The 23,762-nt window shown below is 55.8% G+C and overlaps 2 long non-coding RNA genes across 2 annotated transcripts; one reads left to right on the top strand and one right to left on the bottom strand.

The window, feature by feature from the left end:
• Positions 1 to 7,853: 7,853 nt before the first annotated feature.
• LOC132072277 (uncharacterized) lies at positions 7,854 to 14,946 on the bottom strand. Its single transcript, XR_009418300.1, has 7 exons — positions 14,696 to 14,946; positions 14,299 to 14,450; positions 14,029 to 14,092; positions 13,629 to 13,914; positions 13,424 to 13,534; positions 11,740 to 11,805; positions 7,854 to 8,818 (listed from the first exon to the last, which is right to left on the bottom strand). It is a non-coding gene; the product is annotated as an uncharacterized LOC132072277 (long non-coding RNA).
• Positions 10,866 to 23,505, top strand: LOC132072892 (uncharacterized). Its single transcript, XR_009418428.1, has 5 exons — positions 10,866 to 10,983; positions 11,597 to 11,792; positions 12,184 to 12,337; positions 13,393 to 13,500; positions 22,883 to 23,505. It is a non-coding gene; the product is annotated as an uncharacterized LOC132072892 (long non-coding RNA).
• Positions 23,506 to 23,762: the final 257 nt, after the last annotated feature.

Raw genomic sequence — 23,762 nt, 5'->3', positions numbered from 1 at the left:
GGAAATTTCTGTGCAAAGAACTTATTTGTATGAAATTGTTATTCATGTGAAATTGTGATAAAGCTCTGAACATAAACTGGAGTTTGGAAACCTTGGCTTTTGGCTGCCTTTCAGGAAAGGCATTTTATTTTCACCCTGCCCTTGGTAATCCAGAATGAAAATCTAAGTGAGATGGAAGGGTAGCTGCCATGTGCCACCTTGCATTGGTTGTGGAAGTTATTTTACATAGTTCTGGGAATTCTGGCACAAGTTGGCATCATCTTTTCAGGCTCTCATTTATAAAACCTTGCCCAGTAAGGTGGCAGTGGGTAGATCCTGAGAGCAATGCCTGAGGGAGCTTGTTCTGGCAGGAGCACAGGCTGGATGGGCAGGGCCGTTTGCAGAGCTGCTGTCCTCAGTGGGTTTGCCTCTTCTCCGTCAGTTCTGCCTTCATCCCCTCTCCGTGGACTGTCTGACCTTGGGAAGTCTGTGCTGTGCTGCCTGTCCAAAGAGCAGGCTGCAAACTGACAGGGAGAAACAAACACCGCTGGGTATCAATGGCTCAGTCAGTCCTTGGCCTTAGGGCTGGCTCTGTTGCCTTGTGCCCCAGCCAGCCCCGCAGCTGGCACTGGAAATGATTCCCTGTGAGCCTGCAGGGAGGTGCCACACCTGGGCCATGCCCTAAGCATGGCTGTCTCTGTGCTGTGCCCACTGGCAATTAAAACTGGCATTAAAATCAGAGATAAACAAAGTGCACAGAGGTGCTGGGGGAAAAACTCCCCCTTTCACATTGCCGTGGTGGGCAAGTGAGTTTTTGTCTTTGAGCTTTTGGGCTAAGGATAAATGGATAATTCCCTCCCTTCCTTGCTTTTCTTCCAAACAAGGACAAAAAATTGCTCCCTTGAATTCCAGTTCAGATGAATGGAAGTCTGGGGGAGAGGAAACAGACAAACCAACGAGGAAGTGTTTTATATTTGGGGTTTTCTTTGCATCTCGTGGCAGGTGGGTTTGGTGTGTTTCACAGCTGCCTTCTGAAATGAGTCTGTTGCTTTGGCATTCCTTTGTAAGAGAGCAGCAGTGCTGAATCTTTATCATATTGATCGTTCCCCAGGCTTCCATCTGGGGCCTGGGATAATGCACAGTGTTGTTATTGCCTTGTTATTTTTCATGTGTATCCTATTGATTTGCTGCCAGGAACTCACAGGTCAATTTGCAAAAAGATAGGCTATGATTTATTTTATCTAGAAGATGATGCCACGATGGGAATGCTTTTCCAAGGCTGGCAGGGCTTCAGGTTTGCTTTGTCTCCTCTCAGGAGGGCAGCACATTCCCAGATGGGTGGGATCCCACCTGGATTCCCACCTGGAGTCTCTGTGACTCTCATGGAGCTCAGGGGGGTGAGTGGCTGGACAGGAGCCCACACTTCAACTGGAACTGCACTCCCAGGGAATGGCTCTTCCCTCACTGCTCCCTGTCCAGCTCAGAGATGACAGAGTCAGTGCAGCTGCACTCATGTCAACGGGAGGGAGGAGGGGAGGGGACACTTTGTGCACAAGGAGCCACCGAGGTTGAGCACCCCCGGGTGGCAGGTGCTAAAAACAGACATGGAAAGTTATTTCTGGTGGATATTTTTGTTTGCTCTGATAACATCAGCTCACTGCCAAGGAGTAGCAGCCCAGTTCCCAACAGCTCTGTGCAGAGGAGGCCCGTCTTGGAAACAAAACAAGGACTCAAATTCTCCTCATGCTGTCAGATTGTAGCTACTGGGAAAGCAAGGATTATGAAAGTGTGTGAAACTGCACTTTAATTCCTGCAGTACAAAACTTCTGCTGCATAATTTACAAGTGGCTGGTTTTTAATTACTCCACACAAGATGTGCTAAGTGCAGCAGGCTGATGTATCCATACACCGGGTTGTGTGCTATTATTTTTCCCTGGAACCCATTCAGGTAAATCAAACTCGCAGTGGGGGACTCCCAGTCCATGTTCTGTTTACACTGCATTGAATTTTCCTGGCTTCCTTTCAGCAGGAGCCATTTGACAAGGGAATTTTTTTATAGCACAGAACACCTTTTCCTGCCAGTGGAGATTTTCAGTTTTGGGCCTGGGGTGATGCGTCCTCCTGGTTTGTGGCAGAGAATTGGATGCTGATGTTAAACCATCCTCTCACCAGCACAGGTCACTGGAATCACCTTCCCAGTCTGGGAGGTTTTGTTCTAAATTACAGATCATCCACAGAGCTCCAGGTGAGACAGAGCCCAAACAAATCCCTCACTCACAACACCGTCCATGGCAAGGCAATTATCAGGCAGCTGAACTGCTGCCCTTATCCTACAGGGCTATTTCAAAGAATGTCTTTGTTTGTTTTCCTCTCCTACCTGTCCAGGTTTCCCCTCACATTTTGACACCATTAGGATATAACTGTGTTAGACAGGAGTGAGGTCAAATGAGATTTCCTGCTTTGAGTGGAGGTGTGAGGTCACAAAATGTGCTGTGGCTGGCTGCTGAATGCCTGTTAACTCTGGCACAGCAGCACACACACACACACACACACACATATGTATACACACTTATAAATACTTCAGTATGTATTTACCTTAATATCTGAGGAAAAAAGATTACCATGTTCCAAGAGTGCTGGAAACTCTTAAGCACTGTTGTGCACTGAAGTGCTGTTTACAGACACCAGAAAACATTCCTTCTGCAGAGAATTCATGACTGCTTGAGTTGAGATTTTTTTTTATTCGGAGAATTAACAAAAAATGCCAAATCCTTTCAGTAGTTACTAAGGGATCTTTGATTGTTACATGTTTTTATATAAAAATGTTCCTGAATATTAAATGTAGAACATCTAAGTTGTCATTTCAAGATCTGTTCTCCTTTAGAAGCATCAAAGGTGTTACAAAATGGTCAAAATCTTCTGTTTCAGTAGAGCTCAGTCAGAATTTTTCCATCTGACAGCTCAACAAACACAAGGAGTTTCATGTTCTGCTTTAATATTAAATATTGCTTTGTAAATCACAGTAACTGCTTCCCACCAAACCTGACTTGTGCTTTATTTCAGAGACCTGCCAAAGGAAAGCCTTGCACCTGTCAATGACTTGTGAAGAGCCATTCCTCATTTCTGAGATCCCTGCCAGGAATGGGAGAGTTACCAAGAGTTTCTAAGTTCCTCAGACAATCAGAAAATGCCCCAAGCCCCTTCTGCAATTGTGAGTATGGATATTTATTTCTCAGCTTGGATTTACTGACGGACTGAGACGTTCTGGCTGCTGCAGTGCCACTTTGGGAAGCTGGGGTGTTTGTAGGGAGCCAGTGAGCAGAACCCTGAGGTGAGCTCAGAGCCAGTGCACAGCCTGCAGTCTGTGAGCAAACCTGTGCACAAACCCAGCATTTCAGAGCTTCTCTTCACATCTGGCAGCCAAACCAGATTTAGATTTGCCTCACTCCTTATGGAAAAGGAAAAAAGCAGTGAAACATGAGTTAGGTTAGTGTCTGTCTGTACAAATTCTTCCTGGGTGATAAATGATGGATTGCATTAATGGCTGTTTGCTCCCAGCACTGTTCCCCAGTGCCCTGGTCTGTAAAGCCCTCCTTTCTTTTTGCACTCATGGAAGTACAACCCAGAGCTCTGGCAAGCCCCACCTTTGGCACAGTTCCAGAAGAGCTGCCCCAGCAAATCCAGCTCCAGGGTGTCACTGCAGCGCTGGGGATGTGGGCTGGGCTCTCAGCAGCAGCAAAACTTGAAAACAGTCAGATTCATGTAAATTCAGCCTATATCTCAATCCTAAAATTGCATTAAAATTAAACTCCCTGTTTCTAATTCTCATTCAGTGGAGCTTAGATGAACCTCAGAATTTTGGTGTTGCCATGATGGAGTTATGGGAATTGATTTTGTTGCAACATGAAGTTCCAAAAATGGGAAATAGTGGCAGGTTTGGGGGCTCTTTCTGCTTTCTTTCCTTTCTATTCCTGTCTATCCAACATGGCAAAAATGCAATCTAATTGAGCAGCAGGAAGGCGACCTCCATGAAGTTAGCAAGTGAGGGAAAACAAGTTAATCTTTCAGGCTTTGAAGGAGCTGATACCAGAAGAAAAACTGTGCCTGCAATACAAAGCCAGAAGTTATCAACTATCCCAAGAGATGTTTTCACAAATCAACAAAGAACACAAGCCAGGAAAAAGAAAAGAGCATTGCTCTGCTCTGTGTCCCTAAGATGTGAGCATAGAGCAGGTAGGAGCTGGCTGTCAGAGGAATGGCAGCTTCCAGCAGAACAGGGATAACTCAGGAGTCTCGGGATGAGTCTCTGCTGCCTTGCACACTGTGCAGTGTTTCAGTCAAAGCCCAGAAGGAGCAGAGTTTCCAGGCAGCCACAGAACACCACGTCAGGCCGTGCAGAACGAGGATTGCAGCAGAAATGGGGCTCCTCCAGATCTACCTAAGACCCAGAACTGACACTAGATGAGGCTCAGCTGCAATAATTGTCTTAGTTCCTTCTTTTGTCCTCTCACCCCAGATATGTTTAGCTTGTGTTTTGCTTCAGCATGCTTCTATAAATTTTCAGAGGATCCATCTGGGAAGCACTTCCAGGATGGAAATGCTCTGACCTTTAGATGTTGACAGGTGAGGTGCATATTCTCATGTTCTGTATTATTGACAGTAATGGCAGTGCTTCCTTTTTTTTCTGTGAACAGTGTAAGTTTTACGTGTTTGTATGACTTTAGTATATAGTTACCCTCCTACAAAACAGAATTTTTATGCCAGTGCTTTTATTCCAGGGACGTAGATGCAGTCCCACATCTGGATAAGCACATGACTCCATTCAGGCCAGTGTGTGCAATGGCACCCATCCAAGTCCTCTGCAGCACGAGGCCATGGATGTGCCCACAGAGGCAGGAGCCCAGGCATGGCAGGACTGCTCAGGCAGCTCCTGTCTCCTGCGCTCAGGGTGATTCCTTTTCTAGACCAGCTCTGTGCCAGTCCTTGCTCCTGCAGATGTGCCTGGTGCCACCTGATGTGTGGCAGCTTTTAAGGGCGAGTCTCCACTGATGAGGGCTGCACAGCACTGCCACTCATCCCACTCAGCACTTGGACAAAATGTAGGACTGAACCCCAGAGGTAGGAGCCAGTTCTTTGTTATTTCATTGTCTGAAACTTTTTCCTTGCAGCGTGTTTGGGAATGGGAGATAGACCTTTTTACCTTTCTGGTTTTGTCTCTTTCTGTGGTGCATCATACCCATCCCTTCCATAGCTGAACCAGTGGGTCTGAACTTTCTGACAGGAATTCAACAGAAATCTTTTTCAATCTTTTGTCCCCCTAGAAGCAGCCCAAGTTTTTGGGGCAATCAGTCTCAAAACATTTCTGTAAAATTTCCTTTTAGTTCTTGATGCTGCTCAGACCCATCAGACTGACACAAAACCCCCTCAGTACTGTCCCCAGCCCCGGTGGAATGGCTGAGCTCTCCGAACTCCAGCCTTGCACTGTCACACCATAATTACATTGCAATTGTAGATGTAATTGTGGCATGTTCTAGGCCACTGGCTCTGAATCCTCCTGAATCCTCAGGGCTGACCATGGCATTTGTCTGTACTTTCCTGTCACTGGGGCTGATCATTCCGTGCTTCCCAAGGGACCAAGCGCTCGCTCTGCGCAGCTCCTCGGAGCTGAGGGTGCCTGCCCACACTGAGAGATGGCTGAGTGAACGACCCCGTAATGTTCAGGTTGGTTCGGCTTATCTAGTTCGGTTCTGCTTATCTAGTTCGGTTCGGCTGAACGCGGTTCTGTCCCGCTCCGTTCCTTTCATCTCAGTAAACTCGCATCGGTTCGGCAAATTCCGGCCAGCGTCGGCCCTTCGGGTACGCTCGGCTGTTATGGGCCGCACTCGGCTGTTATCGGCCGCACTCGGCTGTTATCGGCCGCACTCGGCTCTTCGGCCGTCCCTGACTCTGCTCCGCGGTGCAATGGCGGCCGGTGGCGGGGCGCCGCTCCCCGGCCTGAGCCCCGTGAGGGGACAGAGCGCTGGCACAGCCGCCTCAGCCCGGGTCACCCTGGTCCTGCCCGGCCCCGCGTCCCCCGGAGCGCGCCCTGCAGCGCAGAACGCGGCCTCGGAGCCAGGAGCGGGGCCAATGCCCTCGGCTCGGCAGCGGCGCCGGGAGGCGGCGGGCGGTGCCCTCAGGTGAGCGGCCGGAGCGGAGGGAGCGGGGCCGGGGGCACCGGGGCCGGGCACCCACAGCGGGACGGGGCTGCTTCGGGCGCTGCTGCTGCGGGGGACCCGCTGTGGGTGGGACGGGGCTGTCCCGGCCCTGCGGCTCTCTGGGATCGCGTTCCGTGGAATAAAGCTGGGGCTCGTCCCGGCTGCGGAGGCAGTGTGAGAAACAAAGTTCACTCCTTAGAACTTTGACACGTTTGTTAAGGGATGAAAGGCAGCGCTGGGGTGCTTGGCTGTTTGCCAGGAGTGCCCGGTTAAACCGTGTTCTCTAGGTTCTGTTCCATTGCAGTGGTGTGTGCATATTCATTAGAGTTTATACATATTCTAACAGCCCTTGGAGTTTAGATGTTCTTTTGCTTGGTTTTAACCTCCGTGCCATCTTGTGGATTAAACCAATATACTTTATTTCTTCCTGTGGTGCCATCCTGTTTTATTTTCACTCCCTTGTTATTTGATAACGACAGTCAATAATTTTTTCCTTTTTTTCGGTGCTCTGGTTTCTGTTTCTGTTATCTTGTGTTTCAGATAAGATTGTCCCCAGATGTGGGAAATCACCTAATTACCTTACACCATTGTCTGAGTTCCTTACATGTAAAAGCGTTTTACCATTTCACAGTCTCTATTATGCTACAGTCTAAGATAGTATCTGTTACACTGCTGTTTATAAAAGCTCTGCAGTGCATACGTGAACCAACAGATTGTACTTTATCAAGAGTAGTTACAGATTGTGCTCTCTCAGGGTTGTTGTGGTCAGTAATGCTGTGCCACAGCTAATACACGAATGGCAGAGGCAATAACTGCATTCGTTATTTTTCATACTGTGCCACAGCTAATACACGAATGGCAGAGGCAATAACTGCTGCATTTGTTATGTTTCATTCTGGGCTGGGCTGGGCTCTGTGTCCCGGGAAGCAGCGGGATGGGGGTCCCTGTGCCCCCCCTGGGTCCCAGAGAGAAGCTGCTCCTGTGGCTGCAGCTGAGGGGCAGTGGGAGCCCTGAACAGTCCTGGTGGAAACCGATGGCAAACCAGGTTTTGTTGGGTTTGGGACTTGCCATTTCCCCTGCTCCGTGTGTTTTGCCTTGGGAAACAGGAGCTGGGCACCTAGACATTTTGTTACCCTAGAGGGGACAGGGGACGAGTTTGTTTGTATTTATTTCCTGAGGCACTGGAACGATCTGGGTCTCAGCTGGCACCTGAGAGCCTCCTCCTGTGTCCTGGGTGGGGTGGTGGCAATCAAAGGGGTGAAAGCTGGGGCAGGAGGGTGGGCAGAGGGGAGAGCAGTGGCTCTTTGGGGATTGCATCTGGAAAGGGCCCTCAGGTTCCTGCTGGGAGCCCTGGGAACAGAGCTGGGAGTCCCTGAGCAGCGAGGGCAGTGCAGCTGGAGTGCTGAGAGTGCAGAGGCTGCAGTGGCTGCTGCTGCTGCTCTCCTGGTGTCCCATATCCACTGCTGGGCTGGCACCCTCGGGGCAGGGGTGGCTTTTAAATGTTTAAATGCTGCAGCAGCTCCCTCAGATTGGATGGGTGTGAGGATATCCAGCTCTTCCTTAGGGCTGGGAGCGTGGCAAGGGTGCAGAGCTCATGGTCAGTCTTGTTTAAACACTTGGAATAGCAAAATATTCCAAAACAGAGACTTTGAGGAAACAACATAGGTGAGTCTTGCAAGGATAGGTACAAGCTGTCTTTATTACAGATCCACACTGCTGGATGTTTGTCAAAGCCCTCTGGGGACAGAAGTGTCCCCAGAGCTCCAAGAACCCCTTGTTTCCTGCTGCAGGGCAGGGTGTGCCCCAGCCTCGGGGCTGCGTGGCTCCTCCTGCCTGGAGCAGGGACAGCCTGAGCTGAGCACAGAGCTTGGGTTGGTGGAGCAGCTGGGGATGGATCTCTGTGTGCCTGGGCATTGCTGTGGCTGTGTCACTGTCACAGCTGCAGGGCTCCCTCAGCCCTGTGCCCTCAGCAGCACTTGGGGCTCCTGGGCTGGGCTCTCAGTGCCATCAGTGCCCCTGGATGCAGCGTTGGCGTGGCTGCCATCGGCCTCTGTGCTGTGCCACCCTCGGTGCCAGGGCACAGAGCAGCGGGCAGGCTCCATGCCCTGTGCCAGGGGCTGCCAGCAGCGCTGCTGGGCACCAAGGGCTGCTGTGGAGCTCGCACAGAGGGCACACGCTGTGCCCCCAGCCTGGGCAGTGCCGCTGGCAGGGACTGGAGTCAGCTCTGGGCCCAGAGCGGGTTTGTCCCACAGAGAGCCCCTGGCACAGCTCAGAGATGTGCTCTGCCCTCGGGGCTGGCACCGAGTGCTGCAGGTGATTGTGGTAAGGGGGAACTGAAGCTTTCCTAGAAAGGCCATCAGCTGTGAGGGGAATCTGTGGAAAACAGGTGCTTGGTGCACGGGCTGGTAGCAGGTCCTGGGCTCTTCTCTTCCTCTTCTCTTCTCTCTTCTCTCTTCTCTTCTCTTCTCTTCTCTTCTCTTCTCTTCTCTTCTCTTCTCTTCTCTTCTCTTCTCTTCTCTTCTCTTCTCTTCTCTTCTCTTCTCTTCTCTTCTCTTCTCTTCTCTTCTCTTCTCTTCTCTTCTCTTCTCTTCTCTTCTCTTCTCTTCTCTTCTCTTCTTTAACCTGTTCTTAAGGGGAGCCCAGAACTGCAAAATCAAAAGGAAGGGGGATGTGGGGTGAAAGTTGCTTTTCATTTTTTAAGTGTTGCTGTGGATTTTGGTGTGTCAAGTGGCACTACCAAAACAGCACTGGAATAACCAAACTTTGGGACTCTGCACTTCATTCCTTTAATGTGTTTGTGTGGGTGCAGGAAATGCCAAATCCCAGAGCAATTCCATGTCTGTAACTTCAAGTGCAACATCTTTAAAACCAAGTGCTCAGTGGGGGCTTTGCATGTGGATGCAAATGGTCAAAGGCCTTTCTTGTGTCCCAAAAGCAAAAATCCTTTCTCTGTGAGGTTTTGGAGGGGATTCGCTTTGGGATTTCTTGTGATGCAGCATCCCAGGTGTCCCTGCCTTTGTGCCAAGTCCAGTGGTAAAGGATGGAATGGCTGACACGTGGGGTCTGGGATAAAAATGGTTCTGTGAAATTGGGCAAAGAATGCAATATGGAAAATGAGCTTCCTTTTAATGTCTGAAATAGTCAGGAATAAAAATGCTGGGAAAGGACACGTTTGTGTTTGAATTGGTGTCACCTGTCATGGGTAAAACCCATAGGGAGCAATCAGAGCAGAAGTATGAGAGCTGGGATCCTTTGACTTCCACAGTGGACTTAATTTTCTTTTTGTCCTCTCTTTCAGGGCAGGCAAAATCACCAAACTCCTCCCATCTTTGCCAAAAGCTTTGGTGTTTGGGCAGCCAAAGGCAAGAGGCCTCAGCACCAGGGCTCTGCTGGAGGGCTCTGGTCCTGCCCACGCTGTGGGGTAAGTCAGAGGGACACAGGGCTCCTCTTTTCCTCTCTGCTGGGACTGACTGCCATGGGAATGCCATTCCTGACAGCCCAGCCCCAGCTGTGTCTGCTGGACAAGGGCAGAGGTGAAGGGACAAATGCCAGAGTTCCCTGGGGCTGAGGGAGCTGTGGTGTTGGCTGTGCCCTGAGGGGCAGCTTGGGCACTGCCTGTGCCCCCAGGGCTGCTCTGGGGTCAGGAGCTCTCGGTGCATTCCCAGCCCTGCCAGGGGGGGCAGCTGCTGCAGGGCTGGGTGACAGCCTCTGCTGGGGCTGGGGCAGGGCCTGGCACAGGGGCAGGGCTGGGATGGTTTGGGAGCACTGGGAGGAGAATGAGGGATGGTGTGGGCACAGAGCTCAGCCTGTGCTCTGTCAGCACAGCCCTGCAGGGCCCTGGGATCTGGGAACAGCTCCAGCTCTCCTGGTGCCCAGGGATGGGCTCTGAGGGACTGGGCTCACCTGTGGCCTCCCAGGTCAGCAGGGACAAGGGGAATGTGGTGCCAGAGCTGGGGCCCATCAGGCTCTGTTTCCCTCTGGGAAAGCACAACAGGCTGTGGGCTCAGGTGAGTTTCCTGCAAGTGCTTAGAAGAGCAGTCCAGGGAAAAGGGAGTTCAGGAATTGCACCTGCTGCTGGGAGCAATGCCTCAGGCTTGCTCAGTTTGTGTCTGTGAGAAGTGGGCTTTGGGCTGGAGACTGAGTGGGAGGGAAGGGGAGTATTTAGAAATGATATCAGCATTTCTCCCAAAACTGCGGTGCAGCAGTGATGGGGGTGGTTGGGTTTGCTCTGGGCCTTGTAATTCCTTGAGCAATTTTTCAGTTCTGTTGCATGATTTACTGTCCAGTATCTTTCTGCCAAAAACTGACAGGAATTTAGGTTCAGGATTAGAACTTAGGTCCATTCACTGCAAAATCTTGCCAAGGCTGGGGGACTGGGGTGATGGCTGCTCTCAGCAAAGGTTACTTATCAGTGCTGTGTCAGATTTCCCTCAGTGCTGGGCAGGAAAGGTGAGGGTTTGGAGCAGGAATTCTGCAAACAAGGCCTGGGTGATGGCTGATTTGTTTTGTTTTTCAGTGAGCCAGGGCTGGCACAGGGAATGGTGCAGGTGCTGGTCTGGCAGTGGAGCTGCTGCCCTTTGGAGCAGTTTTAAAGGAGCTCATGGAACATTTTGGGGGCTGTTTTCAGCAATCTGGGTTTAGAGCTCCTGTCCCCAGCCCGTTGCTGACCCTGACACATCTGCTCTGGTTTCAGGCTGTCCTTGCTGGAGCACCCTGGTCCCTGCCATCCCCTGGGACACAGAGGGAGCCCTGTCCCAAGTGGCTTTGGCACCTTGGCAGGAATGTGGCAGCAGCCCCAGAGCAGCTGGAGGTGAGAGCTGGGTGTGTGAAACTGAGCAGTGCTTACCTGGGGCTGGGGGAAGGGGAGGAGTTTCCATCCCCCCTGGAGCTTTCCTGCTGGGATGGGGCAGCACAGGGAGCAGCATTAATTGTGCCCCTCCCTGGGCACTGCTGCCCTTGGTGTCTCTGCTGTGCCACCAGACCGTGGCACTTTGCTGCTGTCACTGCCACTGCCACCCCACTGGGGCTGTGCCCTCCTGCCAGCCCCACCCAGGAGCTCCAGGGGGGCCTCTGTGCTCTGTTGGGAGCGTTTGCTGGGAATGTGCCTCATCCCTGGCAGGGTCCCTTTGTCCCTGGGCTGCCAGCCAGAGCTTTGGGCTGCTCAGGCTCAGGGCTGGATTGCCCAGGGCACTGAGAGGGAGCAGCACAGGGAGGTGACAGAGAGGGGCTGGCAGAGCCCACCTGGCAGCCTGTGCTGGTGCTGCAGGTGGGCTGGGGGCACTGCAAGGAGTGAATGTCCCCTTCCCTAATGAGCCCTGCAGATCCCAGGGGCTCCTGGAGCAGGATTTTATTCCTTACTTCCCTTTGTGCATATTGAGTCTCCAAAGTGCCATGAGCCATTCTTTGATTTCTCTCGGAGAAAGGCTCCCAGCAGAGACAGATTGCAGTGGAGGCCAGAGTTGTGTTTGGAGCAGGGAGTGCTGAGAGCTGCGTCTGCCTGTGCTGCCACAGCCTGGGAACAGGGAGTGGGGCATTGCTGATGCCCAGTGAAAGAACACAAACTCACAGCCCTTCAGCCTGACAGTCCCTCCACTGAGAGCTCAGCACACATCCTCAGAGGTAAGTCCAGCATCTGAAGGAAAAAAAAAAACAACACAGTAGAAAAAGGTGATTTGTTTTGCTTTAAAGTTATTTCAAGTTCTTATTAAAGCCCAACCAACATTTGCTCTTGATTTTGGTTGGGTGAATAACGAGCAGTGGGCACAGATGATGCCATTCATGTAGCTGAAAGCCTGGTGCAATCTAGAGGGGATACAAGAACTGTTTGTGTGGGAAAATGGAATGTGAGGGGATGTCAGGGGGAGTGAGGTGGCATTTGTGAGGGAATTGCTGAGGTCATTGAAGGGAGCCCAGCAGACAATTCCTCTGGGAAATCCGAGGGCCCACAGCCAGGACTCTCCAGGGCTGAGGGGGCAGCCCTGGGACTCACTGTGTGCTCCTTCCTTGGCAGCACCAGCAGGGAAGGGAGAAGAGGATCCCTGTGGGATGAGGCTGGAGAGAGCGAGCAGAGGAGCAGCCTCGGGCCGGAGAAGGGCAAAGGGACCAACATGGTGTCACCAGGGCACCTGTGAGGAGCAGAATGGACACCTGGAGGCCACGTGGAGGTGAGGAGTGGATGGTTTGGGGCAAAGTGTGAGTTAATCTCCACAGAGATGAGTAAGGGGATATTTAGGAGGGAAAAGCTGAGGTGATGAGCTCACCCACCCTGGCACAAGGTGTGTTTGCACAGCCTGGGGCCAGAGGTGAAGGTCAATCCAAAGCCAGCCCTACTCAACCTCTAAATCCCAGGATAAGTTGTACAGGCTGCCCACTGAGGGATTAAAACTACATGAAAATGAAACCAAGAGCATTGATGAGATTGCTGGGAATCCCATTAGCTTGTTGTCAGAACTCCAAACACAGTTCTGAGCTTTGATGACAAGAATGCATTTCTTTATTTGGGTTATTCACTGTGTGGGATATGGGGTTTATTTGGGTTTTAAAGCTCTCATGGTGGCCCTGACACTGCTCAGGAGCTGGTAGGAAAAGCAGAGCCAGAGGTCCTGGCAGGCACAGGGTGTTTTCCCCCATAGTGGATGGTGGAGGAATTGTCTGAGATCTGGATTGTCCCTCTGGGTGATGCCACTTGCTGTGATTTGTGTAATTCCATACATTTAATTCCCAAAGCTTCCCAGCCCAGGAGTTTGAGCTGACAGGGCAGGACAAGGATTGTTCTCTGTGTGGTGCCCAGATTTGGGGTTCCCTGTCAGCTGTGCTGAATTACACCCAGAGCCCCAAATTCCCTGCTCCATTCCCATGCAGAGCTGCTGCCTTGGACAGCAGCTGTGCCAGGAGCCAGCAGAGCTTCCAAGGAAGCTCAGCAGCAGCACAAGGACAAGGACAGGGTTACATTCCATAGAACTGACTGTTTATAACCCTCCCCCCAGTGATGTCCCTGGGGGCACTGGACAGAGCTGCCTGGAACTGAGCTGGTTTCACCCCCTGAGCTCCAGGATGGAGAACATCCAGTTGGTGTTTAAAGCAGGAGAAGGCAGTGGCCAGATGTGCTCCCAGCCTGTGCTGGGGCAGCCCCTGTGCCCAGGGGGGAACATCTCTCCCTGCAGAAGCTCAGCTCCTCTCAGAGCCTCAGCAGTGGCCTCTACAGATTCTTTTCCCTCAGGAAAGGGATGCACATCTCCAGTGGGACCTACCTGTGAAAGCTTTCCACCACTTGTGCACTTGCAGCTGGATCCTGAAAAACTCCAAACTCCATCCCACTGATTTTCAGGTATCTCTGAGGGCTCCTGTCTGGGATTCAGTATCTGTGGGGGAAGATTGCCTTGGCTGTAATGCTGCTGATGGATGATGGCCTCAGGCTGGGCAGGAGGGAAGGGATTTGGGGTGGCTGGGACATACCTGGCAGCTGTGTGGGAGCTCTGAACCGGGAATTGCTGCGTGAGCCCCTGTGCAAACGGGCCGTGCCTCCATTCCCAGGTAATGCCAGCTGCTCCTTGGGTTCCTTCTGGGCTCCTGGTGCTCTGTGTGGGCTGGAGCATTTCCACGTGCCTGCTCAGAGCAGCCCCTGGCCCAGGAGCCACGGTGCAGGCACAGCTCCTCCTGCAGATCCCACAGACACGAGGGGCTGCTGCCTTCAGGAGCTTCTGGCTCCTCCTGCCCTGCGCTCCCAGCCAGCTGGGACACCCTGAGGGAACACCCAGGAGCACGGCTGGCAGCGAGCAGGAGACACCGAGGCCTCTGGGCCCAGAAACAGCCCCGGCCCCAGCAGCCACCGTCACTTTGAGCTGGCAACGCTCACCTGCAGGAAACGCCCCCTGCCACTCTCCAGAGGAACCCTCAGGAGCTGTCTGGTTCACTTCTTCCTGGGGAAACAAAGGGACATGGTGTGAGCACATTTACAGCTGCTGGGTAAATCCTGGAAAGGGCAGAACAATCAGGGTCATGGGGAAGAGTTTGGTGCTGACAGGTGAGTGCCAGCCAGTTCTGCCCCAGAGCCATTGCAGGGGCTGGTGTGTAAAGCAGCATTAGCAGAAGGGAAGGAGCTGCGTTTGTAGATGAATTCTCTTACTGGCAGCAGTCATTCCCATCCCACGCAGGACTTTGGAACAACCCTGGCATTGGCCCAGGTGTTTGGAGCAAGGTACTGACAAGGCCAAAATTCTGTGATCAATGCACAGCTGGGCTGGTCACTCAGCATTTGACTCGATGATCCTCACAGCTCTGAAAATAAAGAGCAAAGAGTTTTCACTGAGTTTTCCCTCGTGTTTCCCTGGGCTCCAGTCCCACCCCAGGCACAGCAGGAGCGGGAGCAGCAACGCCTCGGCCCCAGCGGCCATCCCAGCGCGGCTGCTCCCGGCTGGGGCGCGGCAGCCCCGGGGTGCGGGCACGGAGAAGGGGCTGCGGGCGCTGCGGCTCGTGGGGGTACCGGGCTGGGGGAGGGGGGCTCGGTGTCCCCCCGGGGTTACCGGGCCGGGATGGGCAGCGGCGCTGAGCGAGCGGCGATGCTGATGGGATCTCGGGGCCGGTACGGGCGGTCTCCGTGTCCTTCCCGCTTCCAGCCGCGATCCAGTGGCTGCTCCCGGGAAGCGTCGTTCTCCTGGCGGGCACGGCAGCGGCACAGCACCGGCTCCCTGCCGCCGCAGCCGGATCGTGCCTGGAGCCCCGGCGGGACCCAGCCCCGCGCCGGCCGCAGCCAGAGCGACAGCGCCTGTCCCGGAGCGGCTCTTCCCGCCCGCGGTGATGCCGGTCCCGATCCCAGCCCCAATCCCCCCTCGATCCTCCGGCCCCAGCACCCCGGGTACCTACCCCAGTACCCTGGCGCCGAGAAAAAAGCGGCTCGGCCCGGCTCCCACAGGAAACACCGGTGGGACCGGGACCCGAATCCCCGGGCCCAGATCCCGATCCTACCTGAGCGCCTCGGACCCCGCGCAGCAGCAGCAGCCGCCCCCGATCCGGATCTGCGCACAGCGCTGCGACCGCCGCTCCCGAGCCGAGCATCCTCCGCAGAAAGCGAGACAGGCGCGGATCCGCCGGCATTTATGGGCGGGGGGGGGGAGGCGGGGCCCCGGGGGCGGGGCCGGCACAGGTGCGAGGGGCGGGGCCCGCACAGGTGTGAGCGATCCCAGTGCGGCTGCGCGGGGCGGGGCCTTGGGGGATTTAAGGCGCGGGGAGAAGCCGGCAGAGCCATTTGCTCCTCGGCGTTCAGTGGGGCAGGTTGCTGCCGGCCGGGGCTCTATATCTTTTTTTCTTTACTTTTCTGTTCTTCTGCGTTTCTTTTCTGTTGTATTTCTTTTTCTCTATGCCTCTCCTTTCCACGCTCCCTTCCTCCCCCCCCCCAAACTCCCCCCCTCCCTCTCCCCCCTAGCCCTCCCCTCCCTCCCCCCCCTACAGCCGCCCCACGACCCCTCCTTCCCATCCCACCTCCCTATTCCCTTACTCGTCCCTACCCTGCTCATCCCTACCTTACCCTACTCCTCCATCCTCTCCACTCCCTCCCCACCCTGCCTTCCCCCCAGCCCCGTCCCCTGCCGCCCTGCACACCCCGACCTCTCCCCACCTTCCCCTCGCGAACCCCTCCACTCCCCTATTCTCGTTCTCCATTCGCCGCTCTCCTCCTTCCCTCGCACCGCGGGGCTCGGGGTGCCGGGCAATAATAAAGCCCTGAGGGCCGGAGCCCGGCGCCCCCGCCCTCGCTGGGGTCCCCACACGGGGCCGGAGCCGCTCTGCGGGTCCCCCCATTGCAGTTCAACACAGCGCCCCACAGTGCCGGGGCTCCGGCTGTCCCTACATCACACTGGGGGGGTCCTGGGGTGGGGGGCCCCGGTTACAGGGGCTCCCTCGTTAGGAGGGGGTCCCGGGGGGGAGGGGGGTTAGAAGGGGGGGGGTCGGGGAGAGGGGTGGGAGGGGCCCCCTCCGGAGGGGGGGGGGGGGGGGGGGGTCCCTCCGGAGGAGGGGGGCGGGGCTTGGGGGGGGTAACTCCCCCTCCAGGTCCTACCCCCTCCTCCGGAGGGGTCCAGCCCCGGCCCCCTCCCGGGGACCCCCTCCTCCGGACCGGGGCCCGGGGAGAGGGAGGGGGGTCGGGGGCGGTTCGTGTGGGTTTTTTTGTTTTACACGTGTACGTGTGTTTCACGGCGCAGAGTGACGTGCCCCCCTCTGCTTCCCCCCCACCCCACCCGCCCCCCCTCCTCCCCCGGGCCCTGGTCCGGAGGAGGGTAGGACCTGGAGGGGGAGCTACCCCCCCAGGCCCCGCTCCCCTCCCCCGGACCCCCTCCTAACGAGGGAGCCCCTGTAACCGGGGCCCCCCACCCCAGGACCCCCCCAGTGTGATGTAGGGACAGCCGGAGCCCCGGCGCTGTGGGGCGCTGTGTTGACCTGCAATGGGGGGACCCGCAGAGCGGCTCCGGCCCCGTGTGGGGACTCCAGCGAGGGCGGGGGCGCCGGGCTCCGGCCCTCGGGGCTTTATTATTGCCCGGCACCCCGAGCCCCGCGGTGCGAGGGAAGGAGGAGAGGGGAGGACGGGGAGACAGGAGAGATGGGGATGGTGAGGACGGGAATGGAGAGGGGTCGGAGTGAGGAGGGAGGCGGGAGAGGAAGGGAAAGGCCGGGGGGGGAGAAGAGGGACGGTGGAGAGAGGAGGAATAGAAAGGAGAAACGGAGAAGGGACAGGACAGGAAGGAGTGTCGGGGGATAAGGTTTGGGAGGAGAGGAAAGGAGCGTTTCAGGGCGAGAGGGAAGGGGCAGAAAGAAAGGGGAATACGCGGAGAAGGAAGGAGGGGGTAGAGAGAGGGACAGAAGGGGAGGCCAAAACCTCCGTGCCTTACCTGCGGAGCCCGCACAGGGAGCTCCGTCCGCACCGTGCTCTGAGTGAGCAAATGGCGGTTGAGGCGATTTCCGGGGTCTAAATCACCTCGGCCCCGCCCCGCGCAGCCGCTCTGGGGCCCCGCACACCTGAGCTGGGTCCGCCCTGCACACCTGAGCTCGGGCCCCGCCCCTGGTACCGCCCCTTGTGTCGCCCGGCTCCGTCCCTCGCACCGCCCTCTGTTCTTTCAGGCCCCGCCTCCCGCACCGCTGTCCCCCGGCCACGCGGGGGCGCCGCGCTCGCACCGCGTTCCGTGTCCGCCAGAGGGCGCCCTGCGGGGTCCCGGACCTACACGGCGGCTCCGCGCCCGCACCGGGGAACGGCCGCGATCCCGCAGCCGGCAGCGCCCCGTGCCCGCGGCCATCCCGGGCCCCAAACCGATCCCCGGCCCTGTGCCGCTTCGATCCGCCCGGCGGGGGAGAGGCGGCACGGCCCGGCACACCCCAGCGGCGCTCTGCCCCCCGGCCCGGGCACGGCGGCGGTGGCCCCGCCGCAGCGCCCCCTGCCCGCGCTCCGTGGCCCCGCCCCTCGCACCTGTGCCGGCCCCGCCCCCCTGTCCTCGCTCGGTGCCGTGCGAGCCCCGCCCGACGGCTGCTCCCGCGGGGACCGCTCGGAGCCCGGGGCGCTGCGGCGGGGCCGTGACCGTGGCCCGGGGTGCGGGGGCCGAGCGCCGCCTGGGTCTGCCGGGGGTCCCGGGCGGTGCCGCCTCTCTCCCGTCGGCATCGGGACTGGGACGGGAGGAGCCTGGCTCTCCTGAGCCCGCAGAGCCCCGTCCCGGTGTCTCCCCCGTGTCCCGGTGTCACCTTCCGTGTCCCGGCGCCGCGGGCAGGAGAGGCGGAGAGGGAGCGAGAACCGCCGGCGCCGCGTTCCCGTCCCGCTCCGTCGGGCCCCGGCCCGCCTGCCCGCACCAGGGTCCCCGAGCACCGGCCGGGACCCGCCCAGGCCCGGGGACACCGCGGCTCCCGCCCCGCCTCCTGCCCCCGGCACCTCCCCGCCCGCCCGGGAACGGCCCCGGGGCCTCCGGAGCCCGAGAGCGCGGCGGGGGCTGGGCCCGAGCCCCCGAACGCCGCGCTCCCGGCTCGTCACCCACCTCCCATCGGCGCCGGGGAGAGGCCCCGTGAGTGTCCCGGCTCCGGGAACAGCCTCGGCCGGAGCTCGGGCTCCGCTGCGGAGCCCCACGAGGGAGCGCCTGAGCGCTGCTCTCAGCCCCGAAGCCGCCCCCGTGAGGCCGGGGCCGGGCCCGGAGAGCGCCGGGCCGGGGCTCCGCGTTCCGAGCACTCGCACGCAGGATTTGGGCTCTGTCCCCGGGCCCCAAAATGCAGCACTTGCCCTCTGTGCTCAAGCCTGGGCGAGCCTTGTTCTGCACTCCCGAAACACAGGGCTCGAGTCCCTGCTTCACAGCCCTGGGCCTGGCCAGATGGGGCTGGGCCCAAGTGCCAGCAGCGGAGACTTTGTCCCTGAGCCCTGCTCACCTTCACCACCACAAAAAAAAAAAAAAAAAAAAAACCCCACAGGACTTAAGACTCCGATTCTGAGACCAGAAAAATGCCCAATTTATTAGTCTCAGATCACAGGGTCATGGAATTGACTGCGGACATCCCCACAGATGGTGGCAGGGAATGGACCTCTCACACATTTGATTCTGTTGTGAGAACTGCTTCAGGCTAGCAGAAAACCACAGGTGGGATAAGAAGGCAGGGAGCCTCCCCTGAAAGGATGCCATAGAACGCAGCCTATCTGCAATACCGCGTTATCCCAGCAGTGTGATATCCTGTTATCCCCAGCCGCGTTTGTAGTGCCGCCTCCGGCTCACGGAGCGATGCCGCTCGTGGCTCCCGGCGCTCCCGCGGCGCAGGAGCACCCACGGATCCGCTCGGCCCGGGGGAACCGGAGGGGTGCCCGGTGTCCAGGCCGGAGCGGGCAGCAGCGGGTGACGATCGGGGTGCTCCTGCCCGGGCCCTGAGCTCAGGCTGAGGGAGCTCCCGCTGCAGCTCCCCAAGGATGGCCGCGCTCCCGTGCCATGGCAGCTGCCCTGCCTCTCTCAGGGACAGAGTGAGCTTTGGAAGAGGAACCGGAGCCCCCGCGGGCGGGGCTGGGCAGCAGCCGGTACTGAGCGGGAGCAGAGGGACGTGCCCGAGCCCGGGACTCGCGTCCCGCACGGGCACTCGGGGGCGCGGGGTCTCTGCTCGGGCTCCGCCAGGAGGAGGAGGCGGATGGGAGTGCCCGGGAGGAGCCCGGCACTGCCAGCCGACAGGGCTGGTCCTGAGGGGAGAACTTGCTCTGTCTGTGTTCCTTGAGCGGGATTAAGGGATGGCCAGAAGCTTTAATATTCATTTTACAGACTATCGCACACCGACCGATAGCAACGTGTGTGATGCAAAACAGCCATAATGTCTGCAGGCTTCAAAACAAAGATAACGCTGTTCTCCTTTCCTTCTTTATGCAATTGCACATAGGTAAGATTAATAACACCTGACGCCATTTTCTTTTTAAAACTCTCGCCAATACCATGCCACTGACTAGGTTTCAGAAGCAGAAAGATGACAGCCATAAATTAAACCTGATGCCAGATCTTTGCATATTTAGCTTTCCATTACAGAAATCCCGGGATAGATCCACGTGCTCCTCTGCTCCTATTATCTCGGATTTTGTCTCACTCTAATCTCATTAGGGTGCCCTAAATCCAACCAGTTCTGCTTCTCAGACCAAAGCCTGCTGCCACCTCTGCTCGTGACATTTGCAGGGCACACATTGCTACCACACTGATAATGGCAAAACCAATTGCCTCTCCTTTCTGCAACAGTTCAGCTTCTGGGGAGCTGCAGCTGTGAGACTCATGAGCAGCTCTCAGCATGATTGAAACGTGGAGCTGCTCTTTTTCAAGTCTTCCCCTGTAGAAAATACACATTGTTGTAAAATGTCACCAAAGCAGGAATTGCTGCTGAAGCTCTCTTAGCGCACAAGGGAAGAGCCATTCACGGGGCTAAAAGTGTCTCATTCCCACTTTCCACTGCTCCTGGATCAACCTATGTGTTCATTTCCATCTTCCTGATGAGTCTGGATTTTTTGTAGTGGACTCAAAGCAAAGCAGAGGTGAGCAAAACCCCACCTGTTGACATGATCCTTCCAACTGCTTTTATTTATGCTGTTCCAGCTGTATTTATTTCATGAATAAAAGGCAAATGAAAGAGTCTTTTAATCTCCACGGTTTCTATTGTCTTTTGCTTGCTTGGACTTTTGCTCTCTGCCCTTTGCCAGTCTGGGCACGTTCACCTTTCAGGATTCCCATCCTCTGCCCTGCCCGGGCTGCCTCTGGCTCAGCTCCCTTGGCAGCTGCTGCTTCCACCGGAGCTCTTTGCCTTCAGCTCGTGTCCGCGTCCATCGGCCACGCCTCCCAGCTGCTCCAGCCCGGAATTCCCGCCTGTGAACAAGCAGGGATTCCCTCCCCTGGCCCAGGGAAGCCTCCGCCCCTGCACACACTGCCAAGGGTCAGGGGGCTGCTCCAAACCTTGGGTGTCCCAGAGCTCCCGGCTCACTCCCAAGGCAGAGCCGGGAGCCTGTCCTAAGGAGCGGGACTGCCGCACGCGGTGACCGCAGAGTCCCCCATGGAGATCGGATCCCGCCGGCAGGAGCAGGTGCAGCCAAGGCAGCCCATTCCTGCCCACTGAGAGATCTCCAGCACTGCAGCCTGGTGAGGCTGGCACACAAATCCCTGCTCTGGGCCACAGCAGCGACTGCAGCGCATTCAGGAGAAGGCACATGCACTGATCGTGGCTCAGTCCTGAGGCTGTGATCGAGATTCATTCTCAGTAATTTCAAACAATGATTTCACCCCACTGCTTAGTTCTTTCTACAGCTGGGACTCCAATAAGAGGAGAAGGGAGGCAGTTTACTGGAGCCCCTTTCCTGCCAAACACTGAGGCTCATTCAGGTCCTGAGAGACAGCACAGCCAGGGAGAGCTGCCCCTGCTCTGCTGGGATTGCACCCTGCACTCACCAGGGAGAGGTGTCTCTGTGAAAATCGGTCTCAGTATTTTTATGCCTCCTAGTTCCCACTGAAATGATTTTGACCAGAACTGAGACTGCTGAGCATCAGTGAGCAGCAAAGGAGACTTTCAGCAATCCCCATGACCTGGCAGAAATTATTGCTGCTGATGGCCTGAGCCCTGGGCTGAGAGTTACAGTGGTAGCAGCAGTAACAGCCACGCTGGCACTCCCCAGAAACAGGAGAAACTGCCCCTTCCCTTTGTGGGGAGAATGTCTGTTGTGCATCTCCCAGTTACAGCCTCAGCACTCACTTGGCTTCTACAGACATTAATTCCTTAGACCTCCCTCACAAGGCATCTCCACAAGTTCCATCGTCTGCCTGCCGGACAATGCTCCCCTCCTTATTTCAAAGGTGAGAGCGAGGAACTTTGCAATTGCCCCTCACTGAGCTCCTCTCACATCATCTCCCATTCCTTTAATTTCCTTACCAGCAAGGAGAAACATTAAAGGGGGAAAAAAGTGTGTTGTGGTCTATGCAAGGCCAGAAAGTGGCCTGAAGAGACAGATTTTGGATTAACTTTGGCTGTATAAAACCAAAGTCAATTAGGATTTCCTCAAAAAGAAAAAAAAAAAAGAAAGGAGTGGATAATTAAAACTATTTATAGAGTCAGATTAAGGTCTGTTCCTCAAGGTTTTGGCTTTTGGCACTTCTGTAAGCAACACGACAGACTGTGGGAAACTGTGACAGACTGCACAGAGGAGGACTCGGAGGAGGAATTAATTCTCTCATCCAAATCAACTGAATTGACTTGGACAGGAATTCCCTCTGCAGTGTCAGTGCTGCCCAGGTACTGGCAGGGTGACTTGCACTGCCACCCCTGGCACCTCTGGGGCTCAGTGGGCACGGCTGAGGGGCTGCTGGGCCTCTCTGAGCTCGCTCCTTTGAAAGGAAACTCTATGGCATTGCTGAGATTATGCCCTTCCCTATTTCTCCTGTGCCTGTGTCCCAGAGCAGCCCCTGCTGCTCCCACAGGGCCCTGCCTGTGGCTGTGACCAGCAGAGCAGAGCACTCGCTCACTCGCTCGCTCACTCACTCACTCACTCACTCTCGCTCCCTGCAGTTCCCCAGTTCCCGCGCCCTGCCGGATGTCACATCCCAGGGCTGGGCGGGCGGTGGCACCGGGCAATGACCTGCCCGGGTGTCCCTGCAGCTCCGGCACAGCTCTGGGCCAGGGGAGAGGAGCCCGGTCCCCGGTGGCTCTGACACTGCGGGCATTCACTGCCACAGGACTGTGGGTGTCACCTCACCAGCAGAGGGACTCCACGGACCCCATCCAGCGCTTTCAGAGCCTCTGCCTGAGGGCTCTGGGCACCGGGGCACGGCTCTGACCGAACTCCCCCTGAACGCTCTGCTACAGGGAGGAATTCCAATGGATGCCTGGTTTGCTGGAGCATCACCTATCAAGTGGCCAGTTAGGTTTTTCTGTGTACCAGTTTTAGATTGAACCTTTGTAGAGTTAGATTCATGTTTTGTACAGGATGATGTGTCACATCACTCCTGAGCTGGGCTCAGCTTTGAACAGCCCCAAGTGCACGGCGCTGCCGAGACCCAAGGCAGTCATTCCTTTGGGGGCAGCCCCAAGCCCATTTAGAATTTCACCACTGGATCATAAGGGGTTTTTCCAACCTAAATGATTCTATGATTCCACATTCCTAAACTCAGAGGAATCCAGACAAACAGATATCATGTAGAGAAAGTACCTTTCAGGGGTGTTTATGTAAATTACAATTATTTTTCCCCCAACAGATGGACTATTTTCTGCTCAATATAAAAGGCATGTGTGTTCCTACCCAAAAGCTGTAATTTACCTGACATCTTCTACCATCCTAAACCAGAGCAGTAAGATACAGCCACAAGAAGCATGGAAAACCAGCCAGCCTCACCACTGCCTCTGTCCAATCCAGGGACAAGTCCAGAACTGGCTCCTAAGAGAGATCTGGAGAGTTAAAGGCTAATTCACCTGACTGTGAGGGCTGGCCTGCTCTCTCCCAGGCTACAGCTCCCTTTTTATTGGGAATTTACTGGGCCATGGCAGAAAATTCTGTTTCGCAAGTATTGACTTCTTTTTCTCCCCTGCCCATGAATGCCTGATTGATTTGCGTTTTGTATTCCTGAGAGCTTCGTGCATCAGCAGCACTCTGTGGGCCACCTTCAGTGGGTTAAGGACCTCTCATTTTTCAAACTGTCACATGGTAACTTCAGCTGCTGACCCAAGCCCTTGAACTGAGGGGAACAGGGAACCATTGCTCCTGCAGATGCTCCTCATCACGAGCTGTGTGCCATTTATTCTTCCTGGTCCTTATCTCAACCAACCTTGTTCTCAATCTCTGTATCCATGCTAATTTTACTATGCCAAACACTCCAGCAAAACCTGCGGTGCCACTGTGGACATACATGGAATAAACTGAGTTGGTTCAGGGTTTTTTCAAAATATTTTCAAATTCCTTTGTCTGTTTTTCAGCTCCAAAAACACAGATTAGAACAACACAAAGTACCTTTGTTGGAGCTCTTTAGCCAGTGAGGTCCTGCAAAACCTGTTCTGTCTGGAGGGCACCTGTGCAGATTTAGTTATGCAGTCAGGTTCACTGACAGAGTAATCCCAAGTGACTGGGAAAACTTGGCACCT

The sequence above is a fragment of the Ammospiza nelsoni genome, chromosome 4 (genome assembly GCF_027579445.1).
Source record: "Ammospiza nelsoni isolate bAmmNel1 chromosome 4, bAmmNel1.pri, whole genome shotgun sequence".
In the NCBI taxonomy this organism is placed as follows: domain Eukaryota; kingdom Metazoa; phylum Chordata; class Aves; order Passeriformes; family Passerellidae; genus Ammospiza; species Ammospiza nelsoni.
This window is presented reverse-complemented; position numbering and strand designations above follow the sequence as displayed.